Source organism: Trachypithecus francoisi, unplaced genomic scaffold (assembly GCF_009764315.1).
Source record: "Trachypithecus francoisi isolate TF-2019V2 unplaced genomic scaffold, Tfra_2.0 Contig01440, whole genome shotgun sequence".
Taxonomy (NCBI): Eukaryota; Metazoa; Chordata; class Mammalia; order Primates; family Cercopithecidae; genus Trachypithecus; species Trachypithecus francoisi.
This window is the reverse complement of record NW_022681431.1, coordinates 15,920,288-15,935,212: the sequence shown is the minus strand read 5'-3', so window position 1 is coordinate 15,935,212 and position 14,925 is coordinate 15,920,288. Positions and strand designations below refer to the sequence as shown.

Below are 14,925 nucleotides of genomic sequence, written 5' to 3'. Positions count from 1 at the left end.
TGCTATTATTCTCATCTGACAAGTGAGGAAATGGGTTTTAGATGAAGTAACATCTCAAGCTCATGTGCTGCTAAGGAGCAGAATCTACACTTGAATTCAGTTCTTCAGACCTCAGATGTGGTACTTTCTCTCCTATTCCTTAAAGCCTGTGTGTGAAAACAGCCCAGTTCCCTGATAAAGTCAATCACCGAATGTGCCCTGATTACTTATTACATGCTCACCACTGTACTAGGCATGCCCAAGGATACATCATTTATTAAGCACTGACTGCGTAATTTATAAATTACCCAATGACTAATTTATAAAGGAAAGAGATTTAATGAACTCACAGTTCCACATGGCCAGGGAGGCCTCACAACCACGGCTGAAGGTGAATGAGGAGCAAAGTCTCATCTTACATGGCGCAGATAAGAGAGTGTGTGCAGGGGAACTCCCCTTTATAAAACCATCAGACTTATTCACTATCATGAGAATGACATGAGAAAGACCCGCCCTTATGATTCAATTACCTCCCACTGGTTCTCTCCCACAACGCGTGGAAATTATGGGAGCTACAATTCAAGATGAGATTTGGGTGGGGACACAGCCAAACCATATCAACTTGTTTAAAGAGTTCTGCCAAAAGGATATTGACTTGAGTGTCAAGATACCTTAACTGACAATTAGATAACTTTTATATTGAGCATCTGTGGAATACCAGATATATACATAAGGCATATGCTCTGACAGGATGCTGTGGCTCACGCCTATAATCCCAGCACTTTGGGAAGTTGAGGTGGGAGAATCACTTGAGGCCAGGAGTTTGAAACCAGCCTGCGCAACAAAGTGAGACCCCTGTCTCTACAAAAAATGAGAAAAGTAGTCAAGTGTGGTGATGTGTGCCTGTAGTCTCTAAGCTACTTGGGAGGCTGGGGAGGATTGCTTGAGCCCAGGAGGTTGAGGCTGCAGTGAGATATGATTGCACTATTGCACTCCAGTCCAGGCAACAGAGTGAGACTGTCTCTTAAAAAAAAAAAATGTATATGTTTTAATCTTGATAACACTCTGTTATGGATGGAATTGTGTCTACCTTAAACTCACATGTTGAAGCCCTAATCCCTAATGTGACTGTGTTTGGAGTTAGGGCCTTTGAAGAGGCAATTAAGGTAAAAAAAAACAGTCATGGAGGTGCACCCTAGTCCATGATGACTGGTGGCATAAAACACGACGAGAAAGAGCCACACACACAGAGGGCAGGCCATGAGGACACAGCAAGAAGGTGGTTGTCTGCAAGTCCAAGAGAGAGACTGTAGGAACAACCAAACCTGCTGCCACCTTGATCTTGGACCTCCTGCCTCCCGAATGGTAAGAAAATAAATATCAGTTGTTTAAGCCACCCAGTCTGTAGCATTCTGCGACGGCAATCCTAGCAAATTAATACTCATCTTTTCAAGAAAAGAAATAGGATCTTGACTTCTCAAATAAAAGAAAACATAGTTTAGAGAGGTGAAGACGTTTTCCCAAGGTCCCACAGATGGGAAGTGGTGATGGCAGAATTCAAACCCAGGTCTGTCTACACTGAAGCTCTGAGCCTTTCGACTGCACTCTCCTTTGATCTAGTTCTGGCACTGGCACAGCCGAGGTCCTGGGTAAATGCCATGAGGGCAGGGATGAGGTCTAATTTGCCTACTATTGTGTCCCCATGGCCAGCCACAGTCCCCGTCAGCACTTGAATGTTTGTTGGATGAATGTCTTTGCCTCAAAGAGCTTTATGATTCGAGTTAGGTAAGAAACCAAGCAAGTACTAACCTCCATTAATGTCCAAACTGTTTTGGTGGAAGTTCTTGGAATAATAATTCAGGGAAGAGAAAGTTCTGGGTGGACTGGAACAGCAAGAGAAAGTTTTAGAAGGTAGACAGGACCCTGCCTGGACCTCAGTTCTCAGGACTCCAGGACAAACGATCTTCACGATTTACCATCCACGTCCAATGGATTATTAATTTACGTTCATATCGTAAGTCATCCTGTGAATACTTTACAGAAGTGAGAATAAATGTATAGTAAAAAACAACTTTACTAAAAATTTTAATGAGAATGCAAACATAGCTGACCTTTTTGCATCAAATAAATTTTGAGCCACAAACATAGTTAAAAATGAAACACTGCAGTAACATGTTCTTTGTTTTTTGAGACAGAGTTTCACTCTTGTTGCCCAGGCTGGAGTGCAATGGTGCAATCTCAGCTCACTGCAACCTCTGCCTCCTGGATTCAAGTGATTCTCCTGCCTCAGCCTCCCAAGTAGCTGGGATTACAGACGTGTGCCACAATGTCCAGCTAATTTTTTTTTTTTTTAATTTTTAGTAGAGAGAGTTTCACCATGTTGGTCAGGCTGGTCTCGAACTCCTGACATCAGGTGATCCACCCGCTTTGACCTCTCAAAGTGCTGGGATTACAGGCTTGAGCCACTGCGCCTGGGCCACATGTCCTTTTAGCAAAAGGAGATGTTCCAGGTTCTTGTCACAAATTATTGCATGATGAAGTCCTTTCTGTTGATTAACAGGGCAAAAATGTTACATTTCCTTTTTGTTCTTAAAAAGACATGGTTCACGCATTGATTCTTAAGTTTGAGGACACTCACTTAGGGTGGTGTCATCTGAGGCCTGAGAGCCTGAGATTTCACTTTAAGGATATATTTTACCATCATTATTCGTGTCTACGGTGCCAGTCTCTGTTTCTTCATTTCATTTTCTGGTTCATCTAATAATATGGAATGTCTTTTTCTGTCCATTTTATTTTCTTTGCCTTTACGGGTGGAAAATGAAAAATTCTGATTTGTCAAGTGTGTTCAGTGAAGGCAAAAAGCAGCCTACAAAGATGGTGTCTCCCATCTTCTTTTGTACCTTCCTGAGAGATGGTGTGTCATTCTTTGGGTAATAAGAAAATGAAAGGAACAGTTTGGAGATTCCTCAAAAAAACTAAAAATTGAGTTACCAGATGATCCAGCAATCCCACTGCTGGGTATAAACCCAAAATATAGGAACTCAGTATAACAAAGACGTGTCCTCACTCCATGTCTGTTGCAGTACCATTTAAGATAGCTAAGATTCGGAAGCAACCTGTGTCCATCGACTGATGAATGCATAAAGAAAATATGATATGCATGCACAATGGAGTACTATTCAGCCACCAAAAGCATGAGAGCCAGTCATTTGCAACAACATGGGTGGAACTGGAGATCATCATGTTAAGTGAAATAAGCCAGGCACAGAAAGACATCGAATGTTCTTACTTCTCTGTAGGACCTAAAAATCAAATCAATTGAACTCATGGACATAGAGAGCAGAAGGATGTTTACCAGAGGCTGGGAAGGGTAATTGGGAGGGAGTTGGGGATGGTTTATCGGTCCAAAAATTTAGAAAGAATGAATAAGACCTATTATTTGATAGCATAATAGGGTGACTATAGTCAATAATAACTTCATTGTATATTTTAAAATAAAGAATGTCATTGGATTATTTGTAACTCAAAGGATAAATGCTTGAGTGGATGGGTACCCCATTCTTCATGACATGCTTATTTTGCATTGCATGCTTGTATCGAAACATCTCATGTGCTGCCTAGTAGATACTCACAAAAAGTTTAAAAAACAATTTAATTTTTTTTTTTAAAAGGAAGGATGATGATTTGCTTCAGTATTACACCATCCTTCTAGGCAATTCCATCATTCTTCCATTTAAAAAGTTTTTTCAGGCCGAGCGTGGTGGCTCACGCCTGTAATCCCAGCACTTTGGGAGGCCAAGGTGGGTGGATCATGAGGTCAGGAGATCGAGACCATCTTGGCTAATATGGTGAAACCCCTTCTCTAGTAAAAAAAAAAAAAAAAAAAAAAAAAAAAAATTAGAAGGGCATGGTGGCACATGCCTGTAGTCCCAGCTACCTGGGAGACTCAGGCAGGAAAAATCCTTGAACCCGGGAGGCGGAGATTGCAGTGAGCCGAAATCATGCCAATGCACTCCAGCCTGGATAACAGAGCGAGACTCCGTCTCAAAAAAAATAAATGAATAAAAATTATTTTCATCATTTTTGGCATGGTTGGGAGCAATTATTACTTAACAGTTGGGTTACTTGTCAGTTGTTCCCAACGATGCCAAAAATGATGAAAATAATTTTTAAATGGAAGAATGATGGAATTGTCAGGATAATAATAATTGAATAACAATAATTCCCAGGATAATAACATAGTAAAGTATCTCAAGATATAAGAAAAATAAGATCACCTAGATCCTGTAATGTCTCTTATACACATTGCCCTTAGATAAAAAGGATCCCAGTGGGCCCATATGGTAATTGCAAAATAAAATATGTTTTATTTAATTAAAAATATGTAAATTCCCTCTTTGTTCTTTGCAAGACCTCTAAGAAGAAAAGGCATAAAGCAATCCTTATAAAGCGTTAGAGCTTACAAAAAGAAACACAACAGGGAATTGGGAACGTTGGGTGAAGATAGATAAGCACTCTCACTATGGGAGGAAGGATTGGCAGACAAGCACCACAGGGGGAGGCAATACAGGTGTGGGAGTCAGTGAGTAAATCAGATCCACCATTGCTGATGCTTTGCTGGGGAAAGAGGCATCAGGTTGGAGGACCACTGATGGCTGCTCATCAATTTGAGCAGCGTGGATGCTATTCTGCAGGCAAGAAGCAGTGAGTCTGGAGGGTTTTGAGCAGGGTGGCATAAGGCATGCAAACATTTTCTTGGCTTTTTTTTTTTTTTTAAACTAGGATTGTGGAGCTTTATTCCCAAGGAAAAATTATAGCTTTTAACATGTATAAAAACCATACATAAGAATCTTTTTTAGTTGCTATCCGTAAGTTTATTGTCTTTATCTGAAAAATCCTCATAGAAAATTGTTTGGTTTAGCTCTCAGCAGCCTGCCCCTAAGCTCTGAGGAAGCTTACCTTCTTTTGAGCTATCTGATCTTTCTTCTGAGCAAGGGACATTTTGGGATGGTTCCACCTCTTCTTTTTAACTTCTTTCTTGGGCTTCCTTTCATAGACTGAATTCTCTTGTATAGCAGTGTGAGCTTTCTTATACGTCTCTTCCATCATGTCTGGAGTTACACTATTCTTTATGTATTGAGAGAACTGTTTCTTGTAAGCATCTTCATCTTGTTCCATTAAGTAGCGCATGTAATCTGCAACATTCTGACCCGTGATGTGCTTCCAGTGTTTAAATTCCTTGCTTTCAGAATCATAACCAGGGAATCGTTTGGTACTGTGAGAGATAGACAAGCCTCCATCCACAGCTCCCTTCAGGGTGCCAAAAACTTTATTGCCAGTGATAATTCTGGCAAGGCCTGCATCCAAACAGCAGGAAAAGGCACTTGGCTGACCATCAATGCTTTCCACATTATATTTATCACCAGTCACCTCCACGTGGCCTTCATAGGTCTTGTCCATGCCAAACCTATTGAGAAGCCTGTGGGCCAGCAGCAGGTCAGTACAATACACTGCAGCGTAATTTGTTAGGCCAACCTTCACATCATATTTGGCAGTTCGTGTGCATATGCCGCACAGACTATCATATCCCCCTGTATACGGGCATAAGCAATCTGATAAATGATATCTCTGTTTGTTACATGAACTATCATCCTGTATTTGGGTGTGTTATATTTATTTTTATCCTGTATCACCAAACATTTCTGAGCATAGTAATCAGTTTTACCCTCTCGGCATCTTCTAAATTTCACTTGCTATCTCTTAAAGTAGGCCTTTTTCTTAATAACTTGAACAAACCCCATCCTGCAGAACAGAGGCCGACATCCGTGACTCAACAGAGACCTGCAGGCCCAGCAGCGCTAGTGGGCAGAAAGGGCAAGAATCTTAACGTTGAATTCAGATCATTGTGCATTTATTTTCAAGTACTTCAGTAGGGACTACATTCATTAACACAAATTAAAACCCACATGCTGTTTTCAAAGCCTATTAAAACTATACACCTATTAACAAATAAGCTATTTAGTTCAACTCTGTTTCATTGGAAGTTGACACTGACTCCCCAGGTCTTGAATGTTTTAGGTGCCACACTGGCATGCCATTAGGGGTTGTGACGAAAACACCAGACGACTCATTCTGGGAAGGGGAAGTTGAAGACTGAATGTGATTGTAATCTCTAAAACGGTAAGAGCAGTGGATAAAGTGTACATGTATTTATTTTTCAAATTCTGGAGGAGTTTCATAGGGAAGAAGCTTATGGAACCATTATCCCAAGAGGTGGTAGTGCTTGCAAAAGTAATTTCAAAGATTAAGATACTTGCGGAGATGAGAGTTATAATTGGCTATTAGAGAAAATGGAGTGCTTTGGGTGGCGCACCCCAGAGGCTGCTGTCAGGGCTGTACGTTTCCAGCTGCAGAGGCAGGGAGTCATACCTAGCGTGGCCCTTCTCATATCCTTGGGAGGCAGTTTGCTCCAAGAGATGCATCTTGCTTTCAGAACACATTCCCATTGACTATTTTTTTTTTTTTTTAAACACAAAACAATCATTTATTGTTGACTGGGCTCAGGAGGTGGTTCTCACTGGGGATCTCTTGTGAGGTTACAATAAGACATTGATGGGAGCTGCAGTCATCTCAAAGGCTGTCTGTTGATGCTGTCTGTTTGCTAGGACCTCCACTGGGACTGAGGACTAGAACACATATGCTCAGCCTCTCCATTGTTGCCTGGGTTTCTTCACAACATGGCAGCAAGGATTGAAGAGCAAGCGTCCCAAGGGAGAGCCAGGCTAAAGTACCTTTCATAGTCTAGCCTTGGAACACACACAGTGTCACTTGTGCTGTTTTCTGTTTTCTTCCTTAGAAATATGTCCCTAAGTCCAGCCTATATTCAAGACTAGGGGAATAGACTTCACCTTTTGAGGGGTGACCCATCAACTTGAAAACAAAAAAAAAACCTGGTTGTCATTTTATCATTATCACACATTGATAATAATTATACCTAACATTCCCCCCATTCCACCCATTCAATGAGTCAATCATTCAATCATTTAGCAAATACTTATTATTAGGCATTTCGTCCAGACTTACATCTGATAGGGCTTCACGATTTCCAGAGAAACTTCATATCCGGTAATTGACTCGGTGTTCTCAACAACCATACATGAAAGGCTAGGTGTGTTTAATTACTTCCACTTTTCAGATAAGGCAGTAAGAGGCTGGGAAACTCATCCAAAGTCTCTGAGCCAGTGTCTGGTCCAGAGGTCATTCAAACCCAAGTCTGTCCTGGAAGGGCATTCTTTCCACTCACCACCCAGAACACCGTCTTCCTCTTTCTCTCAAAATATCCAAGACTGGAGAGGAGGATAGACAGCCAGAGAGACTTGCTCTGAGGTACTATGGCTTTTGCATTGGGTGACCACATGTGAGGTATTCGAGGCCTTTGAGGGTGAAAGGCAGTGCTATTAATAGTGACCTGGGGTGACAGGCACGAACCAGGCATACTGGACATAGGGTCACTTCACCCACAAATGCTCAAATAACTAGAACCCAAGTGTCTTGTGCTTTTCTGCCAAATCATGCCTTTTTTTTTTTTTAAACTTCCTACCTCTTTAAGCAAAACCAACAAATGCTATCAATGCCACAAGGATACGAGTGACCCATCGCTCCCTAGGAGAAGGCATGAGGGCATCTATGTGCTCACATGCAATTGCTTGGCCGGCTCCTGGAACCTGCTCCATTCCATGTGAACTGAAAGGTTTTGGGTTGCTGGGCAGAGGCCTGCAAGGAGTTGGTCCAGCCACCCCAGGCATCTCATTTCCCTCTTCTGCTGCATCACTGGTTGGGGAGGCAGTAAGACCACATTCTGGAGAGAGTGGCATTGGGGAGCCATGGAGTGAATACTGGGCATCGGTGTAGACCTTGCTGAGCAGAAATGGCTGGGCCTTTGTACCCCACCCACCTCAGTCACTGGGTGCTGGGTGTCCCAGGAAGGATGCAGCCTCCAGTGGCACAGACCTCTCTAGTCGAGGCAGATCCCGAAGGAGCTGAGAGCTGGCGACTTTGTGCTGACCATGCTTCCCACAGTCAGGCCCTAAGGCTTTCCTTCAAGGCGGACCTGGGTGGAGCATCTCATGCCCTATCAGGCTGTAGAAAAAACCAGAAAATAGAAAGAAAATGTCTATTTAAAATTAGATATGGTCTCAGAATTTAAGGGACCCAGCTCTGGTGTAGATTCTACCACTTGTTAGTTCGTGTGACCCTGGGCGTGTCCTTTACCTTCCTGGAACTCACTGTCCTCATCTATAAAAGTGAGACAGCTGAATTAGCGTTGGAGCTGGCCCGGCTCCACCCTGCTGTTTTGTAGTCATGAATTCATTTCATGGGCTGGGCAGACTTCTCTCTCTGTTAGAGCGGGTTGGAGCAAGGCTTTCTGCTCTTGGTTGGGAATATTTGTTACAGGCTATTCAAAGTAAACTAGAATACCCCCCAGAGAATAACGTTTTAAAAGGAACTGCAGAAAAATTTATTGTGACAGGTAAGTGACTAAAGAGCAGAAAATCCCTAGGGAGTGATCAGATGCCACTTGTCACACTTGGAAAAGATTTAACCTATCCATTCATGGGAAAGAGTGAGTAGAGTTGTGGCTAATAACTGCATTGTGCCGCACTTAGCATTTATGCGGAACGAACTGTGTTTTTCCTGTACTTTGGATTTTACTTCCTTCCTGAAAACCCTTCACCAGCCTCTTCGGTGTCTTGTAAGCATCAACTTCAAATGGCATATTGGATGTGAAAGGTTTTTAGAAACTAATGAATTATCTGTAGTTTTCCATTACTCTTATCTCCTGTTCCAAGGTAATTAAAAGATGCCTGTGCCATTGAGTAATTTCAAACGTTTTATCCAGTTATCTAATCTGCAGTGTTTATCTTCTCTGCATTGCTGAATACCTTCTTCTCTCCTGGTCGAATAAATCTTGGAGGCTTCACTTCTTTGGTAGATTGCTGACACCCGGATGGCAGGTCATCCTGGCCCCGTGAGTCCTCTGGGCAGTCAGGTATCAGCAGGGTGGAGTGGGAGCTTCAGTGACAGGTTGGCATCTTAGAACATTCCACCCCCGGGACTCCTTGCAGAATGGGTGGGACATAGAGTGAAAGTCGGGGACTTGGGGAGGCAGGAGTCTCTGCAGCTCGCAGATGCAGAGTTCTGTCTTCTTGTCATCTGCTGGAGAGAGATTCAGGGAGCCATAATTTCTGCCAGGTGGGGGAGCCCAGGTGCAGCCCCTTTGGGCAGCGGGGCCAACTCTGTGCTGCTAGTCTTCAGTGGTGAGGAGGGGACAGGGAGCCAAAGTAGGGGGGGCTTGTCCAGTTGGCAATGGTCATTTCTGGGCTACAGTTGAGGCAGCCCCTGAAGGGGCAGAGTTTTCTAGAGGTGACTTCCAAGGTAGGTTTTGAGGAAAGCAAGGGATCTTGAGGAATGGAGGGGAGTAGGGCACCATAAGGAAACACCAGTGCAGGACTCACATATGCTGGGAGATAGAGCTTGGCTGCCACCAGGGCCCGAGTGGGGTTGGAAGGCAGACGCAGCAGAACGACCGTTAGTGATCAGAAGTGCTTCCTCTCTGTTTTCTGCCAGGAATCCAATGAGTTGGACTGGAATCACTACATGTTCTTGAGCTAGTGGGGAAATGCATTTGGAGCATTTGGAATCTTTGGAGAATGGATCAGAGTGGGGAAGAGACTGCATGGTGGGGGAGCAGCCCCCTTAAGGAGACCATTGTAGCCCAGGTATGAGGAAAGGGAGGGGAAGCTGTTGTGGAAACGCCAAAGTGCTGTACATTTCTTGCTTAATGTCATCAATCCCTTCCAGGAACCTGGACCTCTGACCCTAGTAATATCCCAAACAGCTCCACAATGCATCATTTCCAATGTCACTGCCCTGCCCCTAGTTGAGCCCCTAACGTTGTAAACTTGGACTGTTATAAAGAGTTTACCAAGACTTCTTGGCTCAATCTCCTCTTCTGATTACAGCATCTTCACTGCTTGCAGAGTCATCCTATCAAAACACGGCTAGAAGCCTCTGTTCCTGCTCACACACCCTCTGAGTCACCCCATTGCCTCCAGGTGAGGCTGAGACTCCTCAGCAAGCACTACACCCTCAGCTTGCTTTCCCTTTCTCATCTCCAGGATCCCGCCTCCCTTCAATCTAATAGAAAGTCACAGTTTTAATTTCACCACTGTTTTCGTCTTTATCACTAGTCCTCTGGATTTGAATCGCCTTTTTTCCTCCTTCCCCTGTGACCTCATCTATAGAACTCTGCCATCTCTAAGGCCTAGTCCAAATGTAGCTTGGTTCATAAAGTTTCCCAAGATTTCTCTGAGCAGAATCTGTCTTTTCCTCTTCTCTGCTGCCATAACACTGTGACTACGTGTAACTGGGTTTGTTTTGATCGTTGTTTTTTTCTATCCTCCCCATGATCTGCTGGTAATTGAAGGGCAGGGAAGGTGTCTGATTGCTCTGTACCTTGGCGTTCAGAGACAAGTTGTTCTACCCCTTGTCTTACTACTCTGTCTCCTGAAACTCGGACATCATTTATTTTTCTCTTCCTACGTGCTACTCCTCTTGGTGATCTTGGACCAAAAGTCCTGATTTTGATTTTCTGGAGAGCCAATGCTATTCTGCTTCCAAATCTTCCTCTGAAAGATAGTAATAACAAACAATCTCACCAACCCTTTTCCTGCAGCAGAAGCTGTGATCACACAAGTTCCATTTTCTCTGTCCTAAAACTCATTATGGTAACCCATTAAGGTCAGGAGGGCTGAATCCTGGGAAAAGTCCCATAGCCCCATTTTGCAGATGTGAGAAATGGAGGTCAATGACTACTTCTCAGGGGATGTTAAAGATAAAAAAAATCAACTGGGCCTGGTGGCTCACGCCTGTAATCCCAGCACTTTGGGAGGCCGAGGCAGGTGGATCACGAGGTCAGGAGTTTGAGACCAGCCTGACCAACATGGTGAAACCCCATCTCTACTAAAAATACAAAAATTAGCTGGGCATGGTGGTGCATGCCTGTAATCCCAGCTACCCAGGAGGCTGAGGCAGGAGAATTGCTTGAACCCAGCAGGCAGAGGTTGCAGTGAGCCAAGATCATGCCACTGCACTCCAGCCTGCTGACAGAGCAAGACTCCGTCTAAAAAAAAAAAAAGATAAAAATATCAAACTGCTGGTGAATGAGTGTCATGGATAATGACTATCTGGGGCTGGTATCGTGCAGGTGGTAAACAGTTGTAGGTAAAGAAAGGCAGATTTATTAAAGAAAGTAAGAAAATTTGTTGCAAGAAAGCAATGGGCAAGTCAGCAAGAGAGGAATTGACTGCAAGGGGGTTTTATAGGATGGTGCTTGTATTGGAGAAAGCTATGTGCAGTACTAATAATGCCAAGGTTGCAGTGAGCTAACTTGCAATTTTCTCTCAGCCGAAGGTCTGATGATAGCTGGGCACAGAATGATTGTGAGTTATTTGTGCAGGAGGGCTATGTGTCCTGGACCATGAAGAAAGGCAGACTTGTAGCTTATCTGCCTTCTCTTTTTGCTGTCCTCTGCTCCCACCAGCCTTATTCTTTTTCCATTGTTAGGGCTCTACAATGAGGACTTTTGTTGAAAGCTTGAGATGCAACATTTAGATGATCCTTGACTTGTTATATGATTGTTAGATGCTTTAAAAAATGTCACTTTACCCCCACTTATAATCTATAATATTAGATCCAAAGGTTCTCAGGAATACTTATCTAACTCCCTGGAGAGTGTGAGGAAGAGACAGAAGGTAAGTGACTGGCCCAAGGCCACATAGCTAGTGGGTGCCACATTGTGTATATGATACAGCATTAACCCAAATACAGACAGAAGAGGAAGTTCTGCTTGAAGCTAGGGATGCTGAGGGCATGTAAATTTCCTTCCAAAACAGATAGACTTGGCCTCTTCTCAACATATTATTGAGTTGGTTGCCACAGCCACAATGATTGACTAAATTGGTCACCTAACTTAGTCACCCATACCTTTTCCCAAAACAGTATATGTAACTGTCTCAGACTCTGCCTTTGGGACATCAAGCCAGAGCCAGCTTGCAAGCACTGCCACTATAGACAAAGGCACTGTGAAAAGACCTGGCCAGTGGGGCAGAAATGCTCCTTCTAGGCCAACTTGAAGAGTTGTTCAGAGGATTAAAAGACAGTGGCTGCAGAGGGGCACCCTATAGCTCCTGACTAAACATTTAATGATGATCACCCATATGAACTACTCTTTTTTTTTTTTTTTTTTTAAAGAAATGAGGTCTTGCTTTGTTGCCCAAGCTGGAGTGCAGTGGCATAATTATAGGTCACTGCGGCCTTGAATTCCTGGGCTCAAGGGATCCTCCCACCTCAGCCTCCCAAGTAGCTGGGACTATAGGCATGTGCCACCATGCCCAGCTAATTTAAACAAAAAATTATTTAGAGACAGGGTCTTTCTGTGTTGCCCAGACTGATCTAAACTACTTTTATATAATCTCGGAACTTGCATCTGGAAGAAGCTGTAGAGATCTTCTAGTTTAATGTCCTCAATGAGGGATGCCTGATGGATGGTCTAGAGTAGAGACTTGCTACTCAAGGCGTGGGCTGCAGGCCAGCTGCATTAGTGTAATGTGCACACCTGGGATGCTATTAAAATGATATAAATGCTGCTCAGGTTACTCTATGGAAAGGGGTTCTAACCACTCCCCTGTTGGAAAGCATTGTTAGTTATTCCATGTGCTGAGTTGAGGTCTTCCTTTCATGATATACATCCCTTGGTTGGGATTCGGCCTTTTGGTGCAACACAGAGCCAGTCTTTCCTGCTTTCTCAAGGGCAACTGCTCAGTCATTTGAAGATAACCATCATTTGTCTCCTGAGTCATCTCTCTGCCTAAGAAACCTGATTCCTTCAGTTGTACATCGTGACCCGTGATTTCCTAAACCTTCCCAATCTTGCTCCCCTGCCTTTGGACAGTTTTCAGGTCTATAATGAATGCAGAGCCTCCTTCCTGAAAAGATTAGAGTTGGTTTATGACGACAAGAGCAAAAATGCAGCAAGGTTTATTGCTGCATTTATCTTTATTCTTGATAGAAAAGGGAAATTAGGATCAGGAAAAATGAGGAAGCAAATATGATAACCGTGAGGATTAATAAAATAGATATAATCCAGCGCAGAGTTTGGCTCTGAGCATCTAAACAGCAAAAGTGCAAATAAATGAACAATAGTTATGGGTATTTGTGGTTAAAAAGAAGAATGCGTACGAGACTCTTGTGGGAGATGTGTTTTTTCTTGACTCTAAACTTCTCTTGCAAGTCATTTATTTATTTATTTATTTTTAAATTTATTTATTTTGAGACAGAGTCTCTCTCTGTCACCCAGGCTGGAGTGCAGTGCCATGATCTTGGCTCACTGCAACCTCTGCCTCCCTGGTTCAAATGATTCTCCTGCCTCAGCCTCCTGAGTAGCTGGGACTACAGGTGCATACCACCATGCCCAGTGAATTTTTGTATTTTTATTAGGGACAGGGTTTGGCTATGTTGGCCAGGCTGGTCTCAAACTCCTGGCCTCAAGTGATCCAACTGCCTCAGCCTCCCAAAGTGCTGGGATTACAGGCGTGAGCTACTGCACCCGGCCCTGCAAGTCTTTTTAAAAAATAAACTTTTAATCTTGGAATAATTTTAGATGTACTGAAAAGTTGCAAAGATAATATCAAATTCCTGTATACTCCTCATCCAATTCCTCCTAATATCAACATCTTCTAGAACCATGATACATTTGCCAAAACTAGGGAACTAATACTGGTACATAATTGTTAGGTAAACACCAGACTTTATTTCGATTTCAGCAGTTTCCCCACTAATATCCTTTTTCTGTTCCAAGATTCAATCCAGGATATCATGTTAACTTTAGTTATCTGGTCTGCCTGTTCTCTGATTTGCAAGTTTTTCAGGTTTTTCTGCGCACAGGGTTTTTATTGCTGTCCTTCTTGTTCTTGTTGGGAATGTTGAGTAATCTCCTTAATAACAAGATTTATAACAGAACAAGAGTCACCTTTTGTGCTCCATCTCTTGTGACATTCAGTGAAAGCTGATATTAAACATTCCAGGCCATTTCAGTGAAAGACGATTTTGTAGATGGGGCCAGTAGGGGCTTTTTGGTGGTTTAACCTGAACAGTAGATAGGATTGAAGTCAGAAGTGGATGACTCTAGGCCTTCCTTCTTAAACATCATTTCTCTTAGCAAGGCTTTCTAAAAGAGGTGGGAGTAGGTAGTTCAGGGTTACATTCTCTGACAATGGCCTGAAGGGATGGTATCTGTATTGCTGATTAAGAACAAATCCTCACCTTATAGGAAAATGGGTGATGTATGGTGGTTCTTCATCATGCTCATATAAAATCTATCTTCTTCGTTAGCTTAAAAATGTACTCTATGCAGAGATCCCCGCCCCCGCCCCTCCTGACCCGCCAGTTTTCTCTCCTTTCTATTAAACTTAAGAGATGGGTACTCTCAAAGATTTTTTCCCCAAGCTGTTGTTACCTGAGCTTTGGGGAAAAGTAAGAACTGATGCCAAATCTAGTCCCCCACAGGAAGTGGGCTGTGGGAATAATGTGGTGATGTGGCAGAATCAGGCCACATAAAAAGGAGCTGGGAAAGGAATGCATCATAACAGACTGGAAAATGTGGATTATTCAGGGAGAAACGGACACTGTGGTCTGGTTGAAGGAACCTTTCTGGCAAAGCAGCCAAGTCCTCAGCCGACATAAGAATCTCTCACTGCTGATAGCAGTACCTTGGTCTATTTCACATGGTGCATTATAGAATTTTGCAGCCTTGACAATAGGAATGAGTTCTCCTGCTCTAGATGAATAAGAGTTTCAGATATTAAATAAGCAGGGTGGTATTATTTG

General features: G+C 43.1%; 1 long non-coding RNA gene and 1 pseudogene across 5 annotated transcripts in view; one reads left to right on the top strand and one right to left on the bottom strand.

Moving 5' to 3' along the window:
• The window catches only part of LOC117094189, a 54,317-nt gene that overhangs the window by 23,722 nt on the left and 15,670 nt on the right, over window positions 1-14,925 (top strand). For 2 of the 5 annotated variants that reach the window (XR_004441461.1, XR_004441462.1), the window contains exon 3: window positions 6,058-6,159. This is a non-coding gene — a long non-coding RNA (uncharacterized LOC117094189). Of the gene's footprint in view, window positions 1-6,057; window positions 6,918-9,606; window positions 10,924-14,925 lie in introns of those variants that run through there. The other 3 variants (XR_004441463.1, XR_004441460.1, XR_004441459.1) reach the window with 3 other exon arrangements.
• Window positions 4,897-5,786, bottom strand: LOC117094177 (annotated as a pseudogene).